Source organism: Hylobates moloch, unplaced genomic scaffold (assembly GCF_009828535.3).
Source record: "Hylobates moloch isolate HMO894 unplaced genomic scaffold, HMol_V3 SCAFFOLD_6, whole genome shotgun sequence".
NCBI lineage: Eukaryota > Metazoa > Chordata > Mammalia > Primates > Hylobatidae > Hylobates > Hylobates moloch.
In genome coordinates this window covers 56895138-56919397 of record NW_026652281.1, presented here as the reverse complement: position 1 = coordinate 56919397, position 24260 = coordinate 56895138, and the positions used below count along the sequence as shown (strand labels likewise).

The window sequence follows — 24260 nt, the reverse complement described above, 5'->3', positions numbered from 1 at the left end:
TAAACAGACAGGCCTTGCTGAGTTTTCCCACTCAGCCTATTATCATGAGATCATGCTTTGTGTCCAATCACATTTCTACATAGCTAGCATGTATGCTATTGGATTAGCAACATGCCAATCCAATGTAGTCTCCACAAAAGACCCAAGAGAGCAGGATTCACAGAACTTCTGGATAGCTGAACACGTGGATGTTCTACAGGGTGATGTGCTCAGGGTGGACATGGAAGCTCTGCTCCCATTCCCTCAAGCCTTTCCCTATGCATCTCTTCATCTGTATCCTTTGTAATATCCCTCATAATAAACCAGTAAACAACATAAATGTTTCCCCGAGTTCTCTAAGCTGCTCTAGCAAATAGCTAAACCCAGGAGGAGGTTGTGGGATCCCCAGTTTATAGCTGGCTGATCAGAAACACAGGTAGAACAAGCTGGGGCTTGTGACTGGCATCCGAAGTGGGGAAGAGGGGCAGTTCTGGGGATGTAGGCCTCAGCCTGTGGGATCTGACACTATCTCCAGGTAGATAGTATCAGAATTGAATTAGAGGACACCCACCTGGTATCCACTGCAAAAATGATTGCTTGCTTGTTGTGTGGCAAAACCCCTCCCCCACACTCAGTCAGAAGTGTTGATTGTTGTGGCACAGGAAAAACAGTTTGTCGTTTCTCCACACAATACTACATTATTTCCTCTGCCATGAAGAATATTCATATAGTCTTTTTCTTTTCTTTCTTTTTTTTTTTTTTTTTCTTGAGACAGGATCTCACTTTGTCTCCCAGGGTGCAGTGCACTGGTGTGATCTCAGCTCACTGCAGCATCCACCTCCTGGGCTCAAACGATCCTCCCACCTCAGCCCCTAAAGTAGCCGGTTCTACAGGTGTGCTAATTTTCTGTAGAGCTGGGGTTTTGCCAGGTTGCCCAGGCTGGTCTCAAACTCCCGAGCTCAAGCAATCCACCCACCTCGGCCTCCCAAAATGCTAGGATTACAGGCGTGAGCCACCAAGCCCAGCCCATATAGTCTTTTTTTTTTTTTCCTTTTTAGACAGAGTCTTGCTCTGTCACCCAGGCTGGAGTACAGTAGCGCAAGCTGGGCTCACTGCAACCTCTGCCTCCCAGGTTCAAGCGATCCTCCCGCCTCAGTTTCCCAAGTAGCTGGGATTACAAGTGTGTGTCACCACGCCCGGCTAATTTTTGCATTTTTTAGTAGAGATGGAATTTCATCATGTTGGCCAGGCTAGTCTTGAACCCCTGGCCTCAATTGATCCGCCCACCTCGGCCTCCCAGAGTGCTGGGATTACAGGCCTAAGCCACTGCTCTCATCCCAGTCTTAATAATACAAATGGTAAGACTTTACTTTCATTGTCAACCTATAGACAAATCTCAAAACAGTTAGTTATATAAATGTCATCAACCTCAATAAGGTGAAGGGACATACAGATGACGGAATTTAACAGGTACAAAGAGAAGAGACAGGTAAAGAGAAAGACAAGTGTGTATACCCTCTTCCAACAAAGTAGGTATTCACATTGTCATTGATTTTTTTTTTAATCGGTTGAGTCTTAAATATTTTACTTAAAGTCATAGGTGGTATAAGAGAGCTAAATCCTCATCTATCATATTCAGGAAACCAATGAATAATGTAGTTGCAGGCACATAATATGCACTAAAGAATGTCATTTCCCTTACTTTGGTCAAAATCCATTAACGCATTCTGTGTAAGTGTGGAGTCCTTATCATGGCACTTATGATTCACTGTAATCTCAAAATCAGTTACCATTTTGGATTTACTTTCCTTATATGCCCCCTACACTCCAGTGAAATGAAACCATATCCACCATGCAGCCACTGATGCAAGCATGTCAAGAGAGGGAGACTTACAAGAGTAAGCAGTAAAGATTCTGAGAAGCTCATATACCTTGGTCAAATTAAATTTTATCGGGAAGCTTTGAGCAGTGGCAGTATGGTAGCCAATGCAGTTTATCCAAGGTGTGATTATTATTAATTGAAAACTGTTCCCAATACTTCACTGTAATGACTTGCGATATAGTCAGCATTGGCAATTTTTTGTTTGTTTGTTTAAGAAATGGTCTCACTCACAGAGGCTGGAGTGCAGTGGTACAGTCACAGCTCACCACAGCCTCAACCTCCCAGGCTCAGGTGATCCTCCCACTTCAGCCTCCCACTGCACCTCCTGGGTTCAAGTGATTCTCCCACCTCAGTCTCCCAAGTAGCTGGGACTAAAGCACCTAACACCACACCCAAATAATGTTCATATTTTTTGTGGAGATGGGGTTTACCATGTGGCCCAGGCTGGTCTTGAACTCCTGGGCAGAAGCGATCCTCCCACTTTGGCCTCCCAAAGTGCTAGGATTAGGTGTGAGCCACTGAGCCCAGACTCCAGCACTGGCAAATTATGACCATCTCTACAGTGACTGAATAATAAATAAATAAATAAATGCTAAATTTTATCAGGAGAACTCAAAGCACACACAATTAGTGTTAGTCAATATGAAAGCTTTCAGCTAATATTATTTCTTTGCTTGCAGAAAAAAGATCACATTTAGCCTGGCATAACAATGACTCTGTTTCTATTATGCCAATTAGACCCTTGGTAAACTACCTCTAATGAGGAATTTTGGAGCACTTTTTATTAATCTTAATATTGCAATTATCACGAAAGCCATTTGGAGACAACATAAAGAAGATTATTGGGGCCGGGTGCAGTAGCTCATGCCTGTAATCCTAGCATTTGAGGAGGCCTAGATGAGAGGATTGCTTGAGCCCAGGAGTTCAAGACCAGCCTGGGCAACATGGTAAGACCCCATCTCTACAAAAGAATAAGTAAATAGGCCAGGTGAAGTGGCTCATGCCTGTAATTCCAGCACTTTGGGGCGCCTCATACAAAAATTATCCGGGTGTGGTGGCACCCACCTGAAATCCCAGCTACTCAGGTTGCTGAAGTGGGAGAATCACTTGAACCCAGGAGGTGGAGTTTGCATTGAGCCAATATTAAGCCACTGCACACCAGCCTGGGAGACAGAGCGAGACTCCATCTTAAAAAAAAAGAATAAGTAAATAAAATTAGCTGGGCATGGTGGTGTGCACCTGTGGTTCCAGCTATTTGGGAGGCTAAGGCAGGAGGATTGCTTGAGCCCAGGAGGTCAAGGCTGTGGTGAGCCATGTTTGTACCACTGCACTTCAGCCTGGGCAACAGAGCAAGACCCTGTCTCAAAAAAAAAAAGTTTAAAAGATTAATGGTGTCTTCAAGTAGCATAATAATAAAGATTCTCTCATTTTCACCCACTGGCAATTTGGGTTGTTAGAAAGGAAAAATGACTCAGCTTGAAGTACAGGGCTAGCTGGATGCAGTGGTGCATGTCTGTAGTCCCAGCTACTAAGGAGGCTGAGGCAGGAGGCTAGCTTGAGTGCAGAAGTTCAAGGCTCTAATGTGCCATAATTGCACCTGTGAATAGCCACTGCACTCCAGCCTGGGCAACACAGTGAGACCCTCCATCTCTAAAATAAATAAATAAGTAAACAAAAATGTAAAAAATATATAGGACAGTAATGGTAAAATCCATTGAAACAAACTGAAAAGAGCTTCATTATATTTCAAGAGTGCATATTTTATTTATCATGAATGCAGACTACTATTTCAGGTGTCTTAGTGGGTGAGCAGTATGTGTTCTCTCCATCAGTATCTTTGTTGCTTAGGTTTCTTTGTAAGCAATAGAAATCAACTGAGGCTAGCTCTGGGCCCATTAAAAATAATTGAAAATAAATTATAATTAACTAAAAATAACAATATACAAATTAAACATTGACATTTAAATTTTTTTAATAAAATAACATTTGGAAAGATACTAGGTAGCATTTCAAAAAAAAGAAATAGCTAAACAATGGGGACTAGATGGGTGGATCACCTGAGCTCAGGAGTTCGAGACCAGCCTGGCCAACATGGTGAAACCCCATCTCTTCTAAAAATACAAAACTTAACCGGGCATGTTGGTGGGCACCTGTAATCTCAGCTACCTGGGAGGCTGAGGCAGGAGAATTGCTTGAACCCTGGAGGCAGAGGTTGTCACTCTACCCTGGGTGACAGAGTAAGACTGTCTCAAAAAAAAAAAGAAACAAAACAAAAAACCAATGGGGACTTGTGGAGGATAGCAACTAGGGTTGCTCTGGGATTCTCAGTGGGAAAACAAACAAAATATCTGGTTGGTGTCTCTGATCACTACCACTAAAATGACTCAGCTTCAACCACCTTCTTCATTTTTGAGACTATACTCCATATTTAGATGGCTAGGACATAAATAGCCCTGTGTTTCAACCTTGGGGGAAGGGACGAGGGGAAGGCAAGCACTGTGGCTGAGAGTTCTACGCAGAAATGTTGGCCAGGATGACTTGAGGCTTCTCAGAGGAAAGAGGGAGAATTAATGCTGGGCAGACAAAAAGAGATTTCTACTACAAACTGTCAAGGGCTTTTAAAAAGACATTACTACCTTGAAGCTACCCCTCTGGTCCTACTCTTATCCCTTCCTGGGATTATAAGGATTCCCTTCTCTTTCTTGCTCTGGTCCTACGATATTTTCGGTTTATCTGTCAATGTGATTATAATTTTAGCTATAATTTTTTTTTCACCTTTTTTTTCTTGAGACAGAGTCTTGCTCTGTTACTCAGGCTGGAGTGCAGTGGCCTGATCTCAGCTCACTGCAACCTCCAGCTCCTGGGTTCAAGCAATTCCACCTGCCTTAGCCTCTCAAGTAACTGGGATTACAGGCGTGAGCCACCATGCCTGACTTTTTCCCTTTTTTTTAGAGCTTACTTTCCATGGTCAAACTAACCCTTTGTGGTAGAAGTTTGTCTTGCCTTGTACCATAGGTAGATTTAAACATGTGAGATTTTGTATGCTTGTCCAGAGGTATGCCATAGCTTTGACTATTATTATTAATAACTACTGAGTTCTTACTTTCAACTTGGCATGATGTTATAAGAGATGCTAAGTTGCCCTTGAGGCTGGGTGCAGTGGATTACACCTGTAATCCCAGCACTTTGGGAGGCCGAAACAGATGGATCACTTGAGGTCAAGAGCTCGAGATTAGCCTGGCCAACATGGTGAAACCCTGTCTCTACTAAAAATACAAAAAAAAAAAAAAAAATTAGCCAGGCATGGTGGCATGCACCTGTAATCCCAGCTACTTGGGAGGCTGAGGCAGGAGAATCACTTGAACTCAGGAGGCAGAGGTTGCAGTGAGCCGAGATCGTGCCACCGCACTCCAGCCTGGGCAACAGAGTGAGACTCTGTCTCAAAAATAAATAATAAATAAATAAAATTTAAAAATAAAATATGATCAGCTTATTTTAAAATAATGCTTATTTTTTAAGTTATTTTTCACATAGTGCATTTCAACTTATTGATAATAAAATCTCCACATCTCCCTATTATGGGATAAATCGTGTTCCCCCAAAGCAATTTATTGACATCCTATACCCAAGTATTTGTCCATGTGACCACATCTGAAAATAGGACCTTTGCAGATATAATCAATTTACAATGTAGTCACTGGGCCCTAATCCAACATAACTCGTGTCCTTATAAGACGACGACGTAAAAGACAGGCACTCAGGGAGAATGCCATGTGACCACAGGAGCAAAGGCTGAAGTAATACAGCTACAAACCCAGGAGCTGCAAGTATCCATGGTCACCCCTGGAAGCTAGGAAAATACAAGGAAGGATTCTACCCAGAGTTTCAGAAGGAACGTGGCTCTGCCGACTTCTTCACTTTGGACTTCTGGTTTCCAGAGAACTGTGAGAGAATAAATTTCTATTGTTTTAATCACCCAGTTTGTGGTATTTTGTTATTGCAACCCTAGGAAACTAATACATGTCCCCTCCACAACCAGACTCGCTTCTTCTTCTTTCCTCCCCCACCAGCTTTAGATTGTAACTCTTACAATTACTGTAAGACAGTGGTTCCTGAATTTTAATACACACACATCACCCGGGGATCTTGCTAACATGCACATTCTGATTCGGTAGTTATGCACGGGGTCTGAGAGTCTGTTCCCAGGTGATGCTGGACCAAGGACCAGGCTTGGAGAAGCAAGGCTATAAAAAAGTCAGCCACGACCAGTGCGGGAGCTCACAGCTGCAACCCCAGCACTTTGGGAGGCTGAGGCGGGTGGATCACTTGAGGTCAAGAGTTTGAGACAAGCCTGGCGAACATGATGAAACCCTGACTCTACTAAAAATACAAAAATTAGCTGGGCGTCCCAGCTACTTGGGAGGCTGAGACAGGCGAATCACTTGAATCCGGGAAGGGAGGCGGAGGTTGCAGTGAGCCCAGATCACGCTACTGCACTCCAGCCTGGGCGACAGAGTGAGACTTCATCTCAAAAAATAAATACATACATACATACATACATACATAAAACTAAATTAAATTTTAAAAATTAGCCGGGCATTGGCCGGGCACAGTGGCTCATGCCTGTAATCCCAGCACTTTGGGAAGCCGAGGGCGGCAGATCACGAGGTGAGGAGTTCGAGACCAGCCTGGCCAACATAGTGAAACCCCGTCTCTACTAAAAGTACAAAACTTAGCAGGGCATGGCGCCTGTAGTCCCAGCTACTCGGGAGGCTGAGGGAAGAGAATCTCTTAATCCAGGAGGCGGAGGTTGTGGTGAGCCAAGATCACACCACTGCCCTCTAGCCTGGGCAGCTGAGTGAGACTACGTCTCAAAAAATAAAAATAAAAATAAAAATAAAAATAAATTAGCCTGGCGTGGTGGTATGCACCTGTAATCCCAGCTACACTAGAGACTGAGACAAGAGAATCACTTGAACCTGGGAGGTGGAGGTTGCAGTGAGCCGAGATCACACAACTGCACTCCAGCCTGGGCAACACAGCAAGACTCTGTCTCAAAAAAAAAAAAAAAAAAAGTCAGCAAGGCATGTTTCAGATCTAGGGTTTTTGGCTTTTTGCCACAATGCTAGCAGAGATTAAATGGAAAAACCCAGTGGAATGAAAAGAAAATAAGTATTCATGGAACTTGTGTCTTCTGCTTCTCCTCTAAAGAAGAAAGAAGAATGAAGAGAAGGAGGAGGAGAAGGAGGAGGAGAAGGGGGGGGGAGGGAAGGAAAAGAAAAGAAGTAAACAAAATATCCAAGGGGAAACAATTACTTTTCTTTCTTTTAGAGACAGTGTCTTGCTATGTTGACCAGGCTGGTCTTGAACACCTGGGCTCAAGCAATCCTCTCTCCCGCCTTGGCCTTCCAAAGTGTTGGGATTGCAGGCATGAGCCACCACAGCCGACCTAAAAATTTCAAAATAGACTTGAAGATTATTGTCCAATCAACCACCTCTCCCTACCTACACAAAAGATTTAGAATACAAATATTTCAACCTTGTTTTCTAAATAAGTGAATTTATGAATATAATAGTGAGCTGATATTTTATGTGGTCACCTTTAATTTTTCTCCTTTTCCTTTTATCTCATCAAATTCCTTTTTAGCATAATTTTATTTTTAAAATGGTGATTTCAAAATGAAACACTGCAGACTGAGAGATGAATGAGCACCATAATGGAACAATATAGGCCAACTACCCTGGAGTTACTGATGTTACTACTTGGGAATAGTGGTGACTTTGAAAAAGTTCAAAGACTAACTTTGAAAGCATTTCAAAATGCATATTTTTGGCTGAGTGTCGTGGCTCATGCCTGTAATTCCAGTACTTTAAGAGGCCTAGGTGGGCGGATCACTTGAGCTCAGAAATTTGAGACCAGCCTGGGGAGCATGGAAAAACCCCATCTCTACAAGAAATACAAAAATTAGCCAGGTGTGGCACGTGCCTGTAGCCCCAGCTACTTGGAGGCTGAGGTGGGAGGATCACCTGACCCTTGGGAGGCAGAGGCTGCAGCAAGCAGTGATCATGCCACTGCACTTCAGCCTGGGCAGGAGGGTAAGACCATGTCAAAAAAAAAAAAAATGCCTATTTGGGGGGCTTCACTTTCAGAGATAGTGTCTTTAAGCCTGAGGGCTAGTCAAGGAATTAAGAGTTTTTCTATACCTCTTTGGGTAATTCTGACACAAAGTCAGATTGGAGAAATATTACTCTGAAATAAAGAAAATTTACAGAAACTTGATTTTATTTTATAAACAAAGTTCTAATTTAAAAAAAAAAAAAAAAGAGCCGGCCAGGTGAGGTGGTACACCCTTGTAATCCCAGCACCTTGGGAGGCCGAGGCAGACAGATCCCTTGAGCCCAGGAGTTCGAGACCAGCCTGGGCAACATGGTGAAACCCTGTCTCTTAAAAAAATACAAAAATTATTCAGGCACGGGGGCACACACCTGTAGCCCCAGGCTGAGGTGGAACTATCACCTGATCCTGGGGAGGGTGAGGCTGAAGTGAGCCAAGATCCCACCACTTCACTTTAGCCTGGGCGAGAGTGTGAGACCATGTCTCAAAATAAGTAAATAAAAATAAAAAGGAAGAAAGAGAAAAAGAAAGAGCCGAGTGGTGGTGCACGCCTGCAGTCCTAACTACTGGCGAGGCTGAGGTGGAAGCGTTCCTTGAGCCCAGGAGTTCGAGGCCAGCCTGGGCAACACAGAAAGACTCTCTCTTTAAAGAAAAAAAAAAAGAAAGAAATTTGTCTATATTAATATACAGTTAAAGCAAACAATATAATATATAAAACCAAATTTGGAAATATTTTTTCCTTCCATCAAAACTTAAACATCAATTTTAGAACACAGTGTTCTATATTGTTAGGAGTCCTAGAGTCTACCCAGTATAATGTCTCACATCCTCGCCCTCTTGCTAGTAGTTTTCAAACATAAATGTACCTAAGAATCACTGACAGGTAGTTGGTTAATACGATGGATTATTTCTAGGCCCCGACCTCAGACAGGTGCCTCCATGCCCCCACCCCGCCAGGACATTCCGAGTCTGTAATTTGAGGTGAGCTTCAAGAATCTGCATTTTTACCGCGGCGCTTTTGATGCAGGCAGTCCATGGTAAAGTTGGAGAAATGCTGCCCTACTGCCGCGCAGCAGATTGAACTCTGGGGAAGAATAAATGAGCACGACCGCTCCTGAATACAGGTTTTAGAAGTCCATCTAAATCTGTCTCAGGAACTTTTTTTTTTTTTTGAGACGGAGTCTCGCTCTGTCGCCCACGCTGTAGTGTAGTGGCGCGATCTCAGCTCACTGCAAGCTCCGCCTCCCAGGTTCACGCCATTCTCCTGCCTCAGCCTCCCGAGTAGCTGGGACTACAAGCGCCCACCACTACGCCCGGCTAATTTTTTGTATTTTTTAGTAAAGACGGTGTTTCACCGTGTTAGCCAGGATGATCTCGATCTCCTGACCTCGTGATCCGCCCGCCTCGGCCTCCCAGAGTGCTGGGATTACAGGCGTGAGCCACCGCGCCCGGCCTGTCTCAGGAACTTTCAAAGGGGACTGGCAGACAGAAAATGAGCACGGTATCTAATCAGCAAGCAGGATGGCAAATAAGAACGCCTTTATGAAGGCCCCAGTTTTTACAGTAAGTCCCTCACTGCCCGCACACGACGATGCCAAGTTCCAACCTGATTTGCGTCACCACAATTGTGGGTTTGCGCCAAGGTTAGTTATCAAGCGTAGTGAGAGGATAAATTCACAAAATGAGGGACAAAAATAAGACGAGAGCTGGGTACAACGGAAGCGAAACCTGGGTGGAGGTCACCTCGAAGTCACAGTGGAAGGACGATGTCAGAGATTTGTCCCAACACGCTTTTGATGAATTTGATTAGTGGACTATTGCACTCTTAAAGGCAAAGGAAACAAAGCACGGCAGTGCCCCGCTCGGTCGAGATTCAAAAGCAGTGAAAGCTGGCTTGCTCTGTTTAAAGCGACAGGACTGCTCTGCTGTGCAGGAAAGACTAAGGAGGCAGCGGTATCTGCGAAGTCCTGCGAGCTCCCGGCGACAGGAGTAGCGCGAGCAGCTGACGGGGGAAATCCACTGGCAGCGAGTCCGATGAGTCAGCGCTGAGTCACGCTCGGCGCTACGTGCCGGCCTGGGCGGCCGCAGCCCGGGGCCCGCAGCCGCGAAGTCAGCAGAGGTCCGCCGCTTCCTGGAAGACCCTCCCTGCGCCTGAGGGAGGGGCGGCGTCGCCTCCTCGCGCCGCCAAGGCCCCCTGCAGTCACACAGTCGCCCGCACGCACGACCTCCTCGCTCCATCCTGGGGACATCCAAGATTCACCCCCGAGGGGAAGAGTCCCACGTGACAAATGGTTAGAGCTTGGGCGGATGCTTTCATCCCATGTGTTTCCTCAAAGCTGAGATTCCAGCGCTCTTGCTTTTTTCGTGTTGTTGTTAGGTTTTTAACTTTTTTCCCCCGTTTCCTGGCAGAGGATTAACACGCTGATCTTTTTATAGTTTCCAGTATTTTATATGAAGCACAAGAAGAATGGATTAATAAAACGTGTTGAAACTTACGCATCAAATCGTCCCACTGCTCTGGGGTCTGAAATGACTAGAAAGTGGCTGCAGTAGAAGCTTTGAATGTTGGGTAACTGGGAAGGATTAACTCGGTTCTGATGCGCCCTTTGTTAATGAAAAGCAAATCTTTGCTATTTGTCCAACCACCTTTATAGTAACTAAATTTGTCTAAAGACTGGAGACATATTTGGTAATAATTAGATATGGAGTCACCAAAGAACAGGGTAGCCATGCCTTTGTGTTTTCTGTGCCTTAACTAACGTTCTGTTGTCCTGATGTGCAAATGATACATTCATTGTTGGTTTTAAAAAATATTATGGCAATGTTTATATCCATGCTGAGAGTTAATAGCAGGTATTGTGTCATGAAGTGCAGCTAGTCAGTGAGATAGTCCTGATACAGGTGGGGTAATTATTATTTAGGGACAATTTGAGGCTGTTTTTCAAGACAGACTGGGTCTTTAGAAGTTGTGCCAGCTGTTACCGGTGGTTCTGCTTCATTGGGAGAATTATTTCCCTCCTTATCCCTGTGTACGTGTGAAATGATGCAAAACAATAGAGTGTTCGTGTAGTTTGACTGCTTTTCTTGCAGGGAAGGAGACTGAAGTAATTAGAGGTTGAACTGACTTACCAAGGTTACTGGAGAAGCATGACTACCCAATTTTGTAAAGGAGAGAAAAGCCCCAAACAAATACAAATAGGAAACATGAAAATACGAGAGATGATCAGAGCCCAAGAAAGCAAAATGAGTAATATGGACCAGAAATGGAATCTCATATACTTGAACTAGTTGTAATGGGAGGTATACTTAATGTGCTAGCCTTAAAAAAAAGTCAAATTATTGCATAAAAATTTAAGATTTTAAGTAATTACATACATCATTTAATGTTTTAAAAACTGTGCCTGATTCTGATTCATTATTCTTAGCATATCCATATGGATATTGCCTTGGCATTTCCCGAGTCAGACTTCAGTTCAAAACCCAAGTTCATCTTATAACGGTGTGAACTTGGACTTGATACTTAGCTTCTCTAAGCCTATAATGGAGATTATAATCACCATTTCACCTGTTTGCAAAACAGGCAGGATTAAATGAGATGATGCTTATAAAAGGTTTAGCACATTTCCAGGCAAAAAATTTCTCTGTAAACGAAGCTTGTATTGTGTTATCAGTATTATTGAACTTGACTAAACTATTGATCAGGTCACAAAGAGGTAGTACAGGTACTTTGTCCAGATCATAGAACTAATAAAAGCTTTGGGAATGTACATCACAAACGTGGTGGTTCAGTGACTGATATGGTTTGGCTCTGTGTCCCCACCCAAATCTCATCTTGATTTGTAATCCCCATGTGTCAAGGGAGGGACCTGTAATCCCCATGTATTGAGGGAGGGAGGTGATTGGACCATGGAGTCAGTTTCCCCCATGTTGTTCTCGTGATAGTGAGTTCTCATGAGATCTGACTGTTTTATAAGTGTTTGGTAGTTCCTCCTTCATTCTGCTCTTTCATTCCACTTTCTGAAGAAAGTCCTTGCTTCCCCTTCACTTTCTGCCATGATTGTAAGTATCCTGAGGCCCCGCACCCAGCCATGTGAAACTGCGAGTCAATGAAATCTCTTTTTTTCATATAAATTACTCAGTCTCAAGTATTTCTTTATAGAGTGTGAAAACAGACTAATACAGTGACCTTGGGCAAGATCCTTAGACAAGAGCCTAAAACACCTGAGCAAGTACTTAATGTTCTTTGATGATGAGCGGAAAGATGAAAGAAATAAAGGAAATCTAAATAAAAGGAATGCCCTACAATCATCAGTTGGCCAGAAAAGTGGTAGGTGATGTGAAACAACCAGGCAAGAACCCTTTTCTCCCATCCTCACAGAGCTCCTTGACAAAGCACCATAGCAGTCACTGGGCAGAGAGGATGTACTATTGTACTATTGCCCTTTAAATTATAGATCAATCCCTTTGCCATACAGGAATGCATTATTTAGCTGAGACAGAAATTTGGTTCTGTCCAGATATAAGGCTGATGAGCTTAGCTGTTGATAGAAGTTAGTGACCAGTCTCCCATCAACTTCCCCAAGCAGCTCATAAGAGATAAGTCACTAAGTCGTTTTTTTTATTTCTTTTTTTTGAGATGAGGTCTTGCTCTATTGTCCAGGCTGGAGTGCAGTGACATGATCTCAGCTCACTGCAACCTCTGCCTCCTGGGTTCAAGTAATTCTCCTGCTTCAGCCTCCCAAGTAGCTAGGACAGGCACACACCACCACGCCCAGCTAATTTTTTGTATTTTTAGTAGAGGTGGGGTTTCACCATGTTGGCCAGGCTGGTCTCGAACTCCTGATCTCAAGTATCTGCCTGCCTCCACCTCCCAAAGTGCTAGGATTACAGGTGTGAGCCACCGCACCCAGTGATAAGTCACTTTCTTGAAATAGTATTTGTCTGAGTCAGCTTGGGCTGCCATAACAAAGTACCACAGACTGTGTGGCTTAAGCAGTAGAAATATACTTCTCACAGTTCTGGAGACTGGAAAGATCAGGGTGCCAGCAAGGAAGGTTTTATTCTGAAGCTTCTTCTCTTTGCTTGCAGGTGGATGCTCAAATGACCTCTTCTTTGTGCACACACAGGGTGGTGAGGAGAGAGAGAAGGGGCGGGTTTTAGGCTTCAATATATGACTTTTGACGGTGTTAAAAGACAAAATTGCAACGAATTTAAAGATCAAGCTGGCTTTTATTTGGGATTCTAGAATCAGGCAGCATTTTGTTCTATAAAATAGTGAGTGCTCTACTGGGTTTAGCAAAACAGTTACTTTTTTGTTTTTTGCTTTTTTTGAGACAGGGTCTCACTCTGTTGTCCAGGCTGGAGTACAGTGGCATGATCAGCACTCACTGCAACAGTTAGTTTTTATATGAGAACAAGGAAACAAATATAGAAAAAAGCAGAATGGTTAACATCAGGTTACTTCAGGTTACTTTTCTTATAAGGTTTAAAGCAGAAGGACTTCCTTATTAGGGTGACTCAAGTTGACTGGGTCTTTTCCAAGTGATGGCTGTGAGTGAACCTCTTGTTTTCAAGAAAAACTGGTGTGTTTGGGGATTTATCTGCTTCCTTAAAGTTTTAGCTTGATTATGTGGTTTGGTCTATTGGGCCCTACTATGGGACCTCAGTCCAAAATAATGGCCTCCCACAAATTTTATTTACCAGGAGGGACATGACTCAGGACGCAGCAATTTCTTTTTATTCTTTCTCTTATTTTTTTTTCTCTTTTCTTTTTCATTCTCTAATGTGCTTCAAAGAAAGAGATTTCAGCTGGCACGGTGGCTCATGCCTGTAATCCTAACACTTAGGAAGGCCAGGGCGGGAGAATCACCTGGAGCCAGGAGGTTGAGGCTGTAGTGAGCTGTGATAGCACCACAGCATACCAGCCTGGATGACAGAGTGAGACCCTGACTCAAAACAAGACAAAACAAAACGAAACAATACCAAAAATCCCAAAAGACAGAGAAAGATATTTGTTTCAATATTACCCCCACCAAAAGAATGCAACTCCTTTGTAAATGAAACAACAGATTCCATACATGATGATGGTTCCGTAAGATTATGATGCAGCTGAAAATTTTCTAGTGACATCATAGTCATTGTAAGGTTGTAGCACAATGTGTTACCTTTTCTATGTTTAGATATGTTTAGAGATGCAAACACAACTGTGTTACAATTGCCTATAGTATTCAGTACAGTAACATGCTGTATAGCTTTGTAGCCTAGGAGCAATAGGCTATGTAAACCAAAAAGTGAGACAAATCTCATCAATTTAGAGGCTTATTTTGCTCAGATTGAGGACACACCAGGAAAAAGAGACACAAGTTACACTAGAATCTGTGGACTGTGTTTTTTCCGAAGAGTCTTTAGGACTTCAGTTTTTAAAGGGGAAAGAGCAGGCAGGTGGGGAAAGAGGAACAGTCAATTATACATTCCTCTCACAAAGTAAATCTGCATTTTACAGAGTATAAACATAGAGTAGAGAAAGAAATTGTGTTAGTCCGTTTTCACGCTGCTGATAAAGACACACCTGAGACTGGGTAATTTATACAGGAAAAAGAGTTTAATGGACTTAAAGTTCCACAGTGGCTGGAGAAGCCTCACAATCGTGGCAAAAGGAAAGGAGGAGCCAGTCATGTCTTACATGGATGGCAGCAGACATAAAAAGGAGCTTTTGCAGGAAAATTCCCTCTTCTAAAACTGTCAGATCTCATGAGACTTATTGACTATCACGAGAACAGCATGGGAAAGACCTGTCCTCATGATTCAATTACCTCTTATGGGGCCCTTCCCAGAACAGGTAGGAATTCATGATGAAATTTGGGTGGGGACACAGTCAGACCATATCAGAAGTCAAACATGCATTTTGTCTCAGGGTGGGCAGAGGGATGATTTCTAATCTTGTCTTTGTCCAGTACCTGTGAAGATAAACTGTTAATTTACGTTATCACGATGTGATTCCACAGAACTCTGTTTTAGGATAAAGACTTGGGCCCACAAAGAATTTCCTTGTGAGCAATTTGTGAGGGAGGCCACGTGGGGAGCTATGTGGCCCTCTGTGCTGCAGCTGTTAAGGCTCAAAAGGAAGGCAGTTTTTGCATGACTCATTTCCCAAGCTTAACTTTTCCTTTTGGCATAGTGAGTTTAGTGTTCCAAGATTTTATTTTCCTTTCACAGCTATACTATATAGCCTAGGTGTGTTGTAGGCTATACCATCTAGGTCTGTGTAAATACTCTGTGATGTTCACACAATGACGAAATCACTATGGATTTGTTTCTCAGAATGTATCTCCATCGTTAAGCCATGCATGACTGTATTGACAGACTCAGAATTATTTCCTTTCATAAATTCATTCAGTAATCTCTGCAATTTTCAGTACTAAATCATGGGACGCTTAACAGTGACTATCTTTACCTCTGTACTTTTGCACTAGTTCAAGGCACATGATGACTTCCCTTCTCCTGTCTCTGTATTCAAATCCAACTCAGCCTTAATGCACAGATAAAACTCCTATTTTCTCTTTGAAGACTGATCACTAACACCTCAAGCCAAATGGATCTCACTCTCTGCAGGACCTTGTGGCATACATTGCTGTTCATGTCTTATCCTTTTGACATTTGAACTTCCGCCATGTCAAGTGGCTATGTCAGTGGTTTACATGTCTCATAAGTGTTTATATAAATGTCTCTCCAACTAAACTGTAAGCACTCTTGAGACAAGACACAAATTCTTACATGCATGTTATAGCATCCACAATAGATAGCAACATTCTCTGAACATTGGCGCTCAATAAATAGCAATGCAATCTTTGGCATTTTTAGATGGATACAGAAACTTTGTGATTATGAAGTTTAATATTTCATGTATTTAGTAAGTAGGAGAACAGATCACAAAGAGACCTATTCCAGACCATAGAGCTCATAAAAGCTTTGGGAATGTTCATCACAAGCATTGCTAATTCAGTGACCGTGGGCAAGATCCTTAGCTGCTCGAGCTCCATTTTTCCTTTTGAAAAGTAATAGGAGTCGGTGCAGGGAGGGGTAGGGACACACACACACACACACACACACACACACACAGAAAAGTAAAAGGATTTACACTTTGTGATCCCAAAAGTTCTTCCCAGATTTTTTTTAAAAACACAGCTTAATGAATATTGTTATGAGCCAGATAGATACTAAACACTATGTCAACATTTTAAAATTTGATCCTTGTAAATACAGCTTTGTGAGGTAAGGTGGTATCATTCCTATTTTCACAGATAAGGTAACTGAGAAATAAGAAGTTTAACTTTCCCAAGGACACTCAACTAATAAGCAGCAGAAAAGAACTGGATTGGAATCCAGGCCCGTCCAACTGCAAAGCTTGAGATCTTACACTATTCTGCTTCATTTCTGCACTCTTCATTTTTATAGAGACTGTAACTGAGAAAAGTTAAAAATTTCGCCAAGAATTTCACATCTAGGAATTGGTAGGGGTAGGACTGGATTCCAAGACGAGCTCTCTTTCCCTTATCATATGCTTCAGGTATCTATTTTATCAATAAAAATTCAGAAGGGGATTGTTTTAGTCGATTTCAGTGAGTTAATTCGTATTGAGTATAATTCAACAGTGAATGTAGTTGATTGTGTTTGTTGAATAAATAAATGAGTTTATTTTCTAGTTTAGAAAACTTTTCTGTCTGGGCACAGTGGCTCATGCCTGCAATACCAGCACTATGGGAGGCTGAGGTGGCAGAATTGCTTAAGACCAGGAGTTGGAGGCCAGCCTGGGCAATATGGCAAAACCCTATCTCTACAAAAAATACAAAAATTAGCCAGGTGTGGTGGTGCATGCCTACAGTAGTTCCAGCTACTCAGGAAGCTGAGGAGCAAGGATGGCTTGAGCTCAGTAGGTCGAGGCTGCAGTGAGCCATAAATGTACCTGGGCAACAGAGTGAGACCCTGTCTTAAAAAAAAAAAAAAAAAGAGAAAAGGAAAAAGAAAAAAAGAAAAATTTTCTGACGTACCTCTGTGCTTCACCAATTCTAAGCAAAAGTGGGTGAGAAGGTTGTTAGGGATTTCAATAACATAAATATAGGAACACACCAGGATGTGAGGGGTGGCAATCACTATAATATATGAACCAGCCTTTACAGGGATGTTATTGAGAAAAGTAGAAGAATATAAAATATATTCCCTTTTAATCAAATCCAAAAGAAATAATGACACAATTCACATCATTGCTATCTCCAAGGAAGAATAAACATAGCTCCCTATCTTGAGTTCAGATTACAATTTGAATCTTCACAGAACCCAGTTTTCCTCAGGGAAGAATCTCTGAAGGTATAGACCATGAACTACGTAAAATAATTGCCACAGCCTCCTGCCTACAGGAGTTTGTTTTCCACTTTAAGGAACAAAGTCAAGAGAGAAATTCTAGGGCACTTGAGGCAATCTTTGCCTATGTTCTTTCCTTGAATAAGCCCCAGAAATGTCCTTGCGGGGTACCTTGTGGAGCTATGCAGGCCTTGACCCATTAGGTGATGAGAGCTTACTTGAGAGCCCTCTGTGGAAAAGAAAAAATATGGAAGGCCAGGATCTGCACTGGAAGGATGATGACAGTGATGACCTAATTATTTGCCCCCAACCAAGATATTCTTAGATCTGCTCTGGGATTTTCTACAGCCAGACCAGAGCATAAAGCTGGCATTCATCCCAGTAGATGAAAACTTAAGCAATTCCTCAGCAATTCCATGGACCCTGAGGAAACAAGTAATAGAAAAAAAAAAAGGCCAGACTCTTTCCCATGGCTTCAAATATCAGAGAGTTGCCTTAAAATGATTATTTACAACCTTATATGTGTTTATTCCACGAGTGTGCACAATATATGTTTTTGTTAAATGTGATGGGGAGAATGATTCACTAACATTTCTAGATAAGTTTTGAAGAATACAGGAACTTTTGGGTACTCTTAATACCATATGTACTTGCCAAGGAACATTTCTTCTTATTATATTAATAACTGTAAGAAAACATAGTATGCTTATTAATACTTGCCAAATGTTGATGTACATACAGCGTTTCTTTTCAACAAGATAATCAGATTACGTAAAAGATCTGTGTGAACCAGGGCAGGCCTAATTCAGCTGACATTTGGCCATGTGCATCTGTCCTTTTTCATCTGGCTAAGCCTGCGCCTGCCTCTAAACTGCATGCCTTGTAGGAGAGAACCTCCTTTCTAATGGAAAAGGAGGATCTTTGTTTCAGGACCCAGGAATGAAAGACTCAGAGACCCAAGTGAATTAAAGACCCATCTGGAATAAAATCTAGGAGTTGCCAGCCATGGTGGAAGGCACCTGTAGTCTCATCTACTTGAGAGACTGAGGTTGGAGGATCACTTGGGCCCAGTTCTGGGCTGTAATGCCTTATGTATGCCCATCAGTGTCGATACTGGAGCTGGGGCCTACCAGGCGGCCTAAGGAGAAATGAAGCCACCCAGATTGGAAACAGCAGGTAAAAAGTCCCATGCTGATTAGAAGTGGGATCATGTCTGTGAATAACCGCTGCATTCCAGCCTAAGCAACATAGGGAGACCCATCTCTGCAAAATAAAAAATAAAAATCCAGAAGTCCACTGTTAAGATGCTGCTATCCAGACTTTACATTGATGTAGGGAATGGCTGTAGTAAACAATACACAAAGCAGTTAATGGTTTTATTCATATGATGAATCATTGACATTCAGTTAACCATTATCTGAATAATGATAATCATAGCATTGCATAGTTTGCCCTTCAACCTGTATTGTTTTTGTTTTTGTTTGTTTTTTTTTTTCTGTGAAGTCAAGGTCTCTCTATGTTGCCCAGGCTGGCCTTCAACTCCTGGCCTCAAGCCATCCTCCCATCTTGGCCTCTCAGGTGCTGGGATTACAGGTGTGAGCCACCATGTCTGGCCTCAACCTATAATCTTTAGCTTTATATAATACCACTTGAGGCAAACTATCACAGAATGATTATCCCCCTTATACAGATAGATGCTTTTTTTTTTTTTGGATGCTTTTTTGAGGCCACCCAGAAATCAGGAAAAGACTTTATGCCCTTATTCCAAATACAGCATAGACCACTGGAGACTATGACTGAGTTTTTTATTACCTGGGGATGAGGACTCCTGTAGGCTTTGCACCTTGTTAGTATAGAGGGTGGAACTAGGATTGCCAAACCACCATTAAGATGCTTAGGCCAGAAGCACCTTGGAGAATCAAAAGGAAGCCCCAGAGATTTTGCTGTAGATACTGCTCTTGTATCAGAAAAGTTCAAATATAACAACTGCTTGGTTACTGTATAAGTGCTGTTGCATTAATAAGCCCACCCCAGGACCAGACATCCTACAGGAGCTTTGGACGAAAGCCCTGCATGAAGCAGCGCTCTTCAATGGATGCTAGGTTAAGGACACAGTATGCAGTGCCTCTGAAGACCTTGGCAAAGAGGAAAGAAATGTCCTTGCGCCCACCCATCCTGGTTCCACCTAAGTAATGAGAAGTGGGGCTGGGGAACAGACTTTCCTCATTTAAAATTTAAGTTTCTATTCTGCCTCAAAAGAAATTTTACCTGAAATTTCCCCAAATCTAGAGGTGCATATCCTTCCCTAAGGGCAAATTCTCGAAAATAAAGAATTAAACATATAAACAAAAATATAAAAGGGGATACATCTTATACACTGACAATAAAGACCTGTCATGAATGTTCTCCTAGCCTCTGTGCATGTACAATATTGGTAGCTGAATGTGACATGCCATAAACACAACAGGTAATTATATCCTGCCAGTCAAAAGTTCAGCCTCACTGTCAAAATGAGCAAACATAAAATTATAATAATAATTATTTACTATTCTATAATTATAATTATAATAATCATGATCATGATAAATAACATATATTAATGGCTTACTAAGTGCCAGGTCGTTGGGTAAACTATGTATCTCATTTAATCTTTAAAACAATCCTCTGAGGCACTATTCTTATTGCCAGTTTACAAAAGCAGAATCTTGGATTAAAAAATTTGCCCAAAGCCATCCAGCTATTAAGTGGATAAGCCAAGATTCAAGCTAGGTCTGTTTGCCTCCAAGGCTTTCATTTTAAAAAGACACAGATGGCTGGGCACAGTGGCTCACGCCTGTAATCCCAGCATTTTGGGAGGCCGAGGCGGGCGGATCACAAGGTCAGGAGTTCAAGACCAGCCTGACCAATGTGGTGAAACCCCATCTCTACTAAATATACAAAAATTAGCCGGGCGTGGTGGCATGCACCTGTAATCCCAGCTACTCAGGAGGCTGAGGCAGGAGAATTGTTTGAACCCGGGAGGTGAAGATTGCAGTGAGCCCAGATTGCGCCACTGCACTCCAGCCTGGGCGACAGAGCGAGACTCCGTCTCAAAAAAAAAAAAAAAAAAAAGACACAGACACATTTAGTCGTGCATGTAGCTGTGCGTGTCTACACAGCAGGCATGGAAAGTCAAGACATAGACTCAGGTATCCTAGCAGGTAGCTCTGTTTCTCTATCACCGACCTTAACCTAACTCTAGAGCCCAGTAGTTTCCACTGCCAGTGGAAAACTGCATTTTACTGATTGAAAATTCATTCTCTTTTGGGTAATTCTCACTTAACTCGAGATTACCTTTTCTCTGCCTTCTTCCATCCCCTTTTTGGGGGATGGGATGGCAGAGGGAAGAGGAGAGTGAGGATATGTATATCATTCTGATATCAGGTGGGAAGGGGCCCTTAGCCTTCTATCCTTCCCTATCCTTGCTGGTCCCTGTTGAAGTAGAACCAAATCCACTTGGCCCTACTGGCCTCCACTGCTCATGTCACAGTCCATACACTGCAGAGGTAGATGTAACCTCCTTAGTCTACCCCAAACTCCTTTGGGTCCCTTAGCTACTCCCAGCTACCCTGGTGCTCCTCTTAAGAACTGTGGGATCTGATGGATACCCTCCTGCCCTACGTAGGTGTTACTGGAAAGAGGTCCCCATCAAGACCTCAAGAGAGGGTTCTTGGACCTTGTGCAAGAAAGAATTGGGGGCAAGTCCATAGAGTAAAGTAAAAGGAAGTTCACTAAGAAAGTAAAGAAATAAAAGAATAGCTACTCCATAGCCAGGCATGGGCTGCTCAGCTGCTTATACTTACTGTAACTTCTTGATTATATGCTAAACAAGGGGTGGATTATTCATGAATTTTCTGAGTACCTGATGAGCAATTCCTGGAACTGAGGGCTCCTCCCCATTTTAGATCATACATGGTAAATGCCATGGCATTTGTAAACTGTCATGGTGCTGGTGGGAGTGTCTTTTAGCATGCTAATATATTATAATTAATGTATAATGAGCAGTGAGGACGACCAGAGGTCACTTTTGTTGCCATCTTGGTTTTGGTGGGATTTAGCCAGCTTCTTTACCACATGCTGTTTTATCAACAAGGTCTTTATGACCTCCTATCTCATTCTGTGTCTTAAAATGCCTAACTTACTGGGAATGCAGCCCAGCAGCTCTCAGCCTTATTTTACCCAGCCCCTATTCAAGATGGAGTTGCTATGGTTTAAACGCCTCTGCCTCTGACACAGGGGTGAGGCTCCTCTCAGTTCCACCCGCTCAGATCTTTCCTTATCCGCTGTGTTGGACAAGGCATTTCTCTGAAAGACTTGCCATTTCCTCTGGCTATACGATGAGAATAGAGACAAAACTCCCCATATTCTCCATCTTCTTAAAGCTTTTTGGGGTTCCTGCTGCCCATCTCCGGGATGCAAGCAGCATGTAGACACTAATCAGGTCTCTTCTAATCCCTCCCTCCTTTAAGCTGGAGAAACTTTTATCTCCCTTCTTAGTGGTGAAAAAACTAGCCATTTTACCAACTCTCTGATAGAAACTCTGGTGTTCTGCCTGTTTCAGGTTCTTCTTAGTTTTATGCAGCTTTAAAACCCTTTCTTCTCTTCTAAGTGTTGAATTTCAAGTTGATTTTCTCTACCTTAGCTTCAAAAAAGCTATTGAGTGCTTTGATTTACTTCTTTAGCCTGTATCCTCTTTCTTTCTGGGGCCATATTTTCTGTTAATCTACTGGTCCATGTGGGTAACAAAAGAAATGTAGGAAAGTAAAACCTAAGACATTATCCCAAAATAGTAATTCACAATACTTCTGTACAGAGACGTGTGTATTTATGAGTATGAACTATAATTTATTATAATTGCCTTCTATGAGAGCCGTGTCTTAACCTCAACCTTCCTCGTCAATATGAGTTCTAAAGTCACTTTTCACCAAAATTCAAGATACATCATCTGCTGATGAAATGGAATTAACGTGTTGGAGGATGTTATAATTTTATGACTTGCAGTTACACTTTCTTTAGCAGAAAAGCAATTAAGATGTGTGAAAAGCACTTCTTTGTGTGTGTGAACAACTAATCAGACTACCATTTTTCACACACATCATAATTACCTTTTGTGCTAACAGCAGTGCAAATGTGAACCACAAAATTTTAGCCACTGGGAAGTTTCATCACAGTTAAATCATTGAAATCTTCAGCTGGATCATTTATTACAAATTTATTCACTAGCTGGTTAAAAATCAATCAGACATTGGACTATGCCAGGCCCTAAACCCAAGCACCTGTGTCTTGGCTGTATGATTTGTATTTGAAAACCACAAGTTTGTTGTGTCAGTGGCCAGACCCCTGCTGCATTGCCTGAATGCCACAGAAATCTCTCCTGTCATGAGGTCACACAGAACCACAGCATGGGGCAAGCAAGCCTCAGAGGGAGGGGAGGGAGGTGAATTTACATCTGGCATCTCTTCCAACTGTCATCTGCACACACATTTTGACAGGTAAAGAGAATATTGGAATCTCATTTTTGTAAAAACAAAACAAAACCAAAAAAACCCCAAAAAACTCAGACATACCTACATACATAATATTTGCACGTATTTAGAAAAAGTCCAAAAAAACACATTAAAATGTTCACAGTAGACCAGATATGGTGGCTCACGCCTATAATCCCAGCACTTTGGGAGGCAGAGGCGGGTGGATTACTTGAGCCCAGAAGTTTGAGACCAGCCTAGGCAACTTAGTAAGCCCCCGTCTCTACAAAAATTTAAAAAATTTGCTGGGCGCAGCAGCACACTCCTGTCCCAGCTACTTGGGAAGCTGAGGTGGGAGGATCACTTAGCCGAGGAGGTCAAGGCTGCAGTGAGCCAAGACCATGCCACTGCTCTCCAGCCTGGGCGACAGAGCAAGACCTGGTCTCTTAAAAAACAAAAAATTCAGTGTAATATTACCTCCAGAGAGTGAAGGTGAAAACGATTGGTGAGGTGAACTTTGTCTTCATTTTTACAACTCAGTTTTTTCCCCCCATAAGTATAGTCTATGGTATAATATAAAATAGATATGGTCAGCTGGATGCTGTAGCTCGCACCTGTAATCCCAGCACTTTGGGAGGTCCAGGTGGGAGGATCATCTGAGGTCAGAAGTTCGAGACCAGCCTGGCCAACACGGCAAAACCCCATCTGTAATTAAAAAAATTAGCTGGGTGTGGTGGCGCATGCTTGTAATCCCAGCTGCTTGGGAGGCTGAGGCAGGAGAATCGCTTGAACCGGGGAGGTACAGGTTGCAGTGTGCCAAGATCACACCACTGCACTCCAGCCTGGGTGACAAAGTGAGACACCATATCAAAAACAAACAAAAAAAGAAATATACATGGTCTTTGTCTCTGATTCCTGTCACAGAGCTCCTGAAACACTTGGAATTTCTGGAGTGACAGGAGTGCCTTTTTGTTATTTGCAATATGCAGCTTTGGTAACACCTGAGTTCATGCTAATGAGCTGAATTAGGGTGGGGCCCCTCGGGCAGTCTCAGGATGGGGGTGGTCAGCAGAAAGACCTGGTGATTAGAGGTTTGGAACCTCCAACCTCCAGGAAAGTTGGGGAGAGCCTGGAGATAAAGATCTATTAATAGAAAAAATGTTTTTCTTAAGAGATGCTCGGAGGCCAGGCGTGGTGGCTCGTGCCTGTAATCCCAGCACTTTGGGAGGCCGAAGCAGGTGGATCACGAGGTCAAGAGATCAAGACCATCATGGCTAACACGTTGAAACCCCGTCTCTACTAAAAATACAAAAAATTAGCAAGGCGTGGTGGCGGGCACCTGTAGTCCCAGCTACTCAGGAGGCTGAGGCAGGAGAATGGTGTGAACCCTAGAGGCAGAGTTTGCAGTGAGCTGAGATCGTGC

At 42.7% G+C, this 24260-nt stretch overlaps 1 non-coding gene across 1 annotated transcript; it reads left to right on the top strand.

The window, feature by feature from the left end:
* Window positions 1-1936: 1936 nt before the first annotated feature.
* Window positions 1937-2077, top strand: LOC116472150 (U4 spliceosomal RNA). Its single transcript, XR_004249039.1, has one exon. It is a non-coding gene; the product is annotated as a U4 spliceosomal RNA (small nuclear RNA).
* Window positions 2078-24260: the final 22183 nt, after the last annotated feature.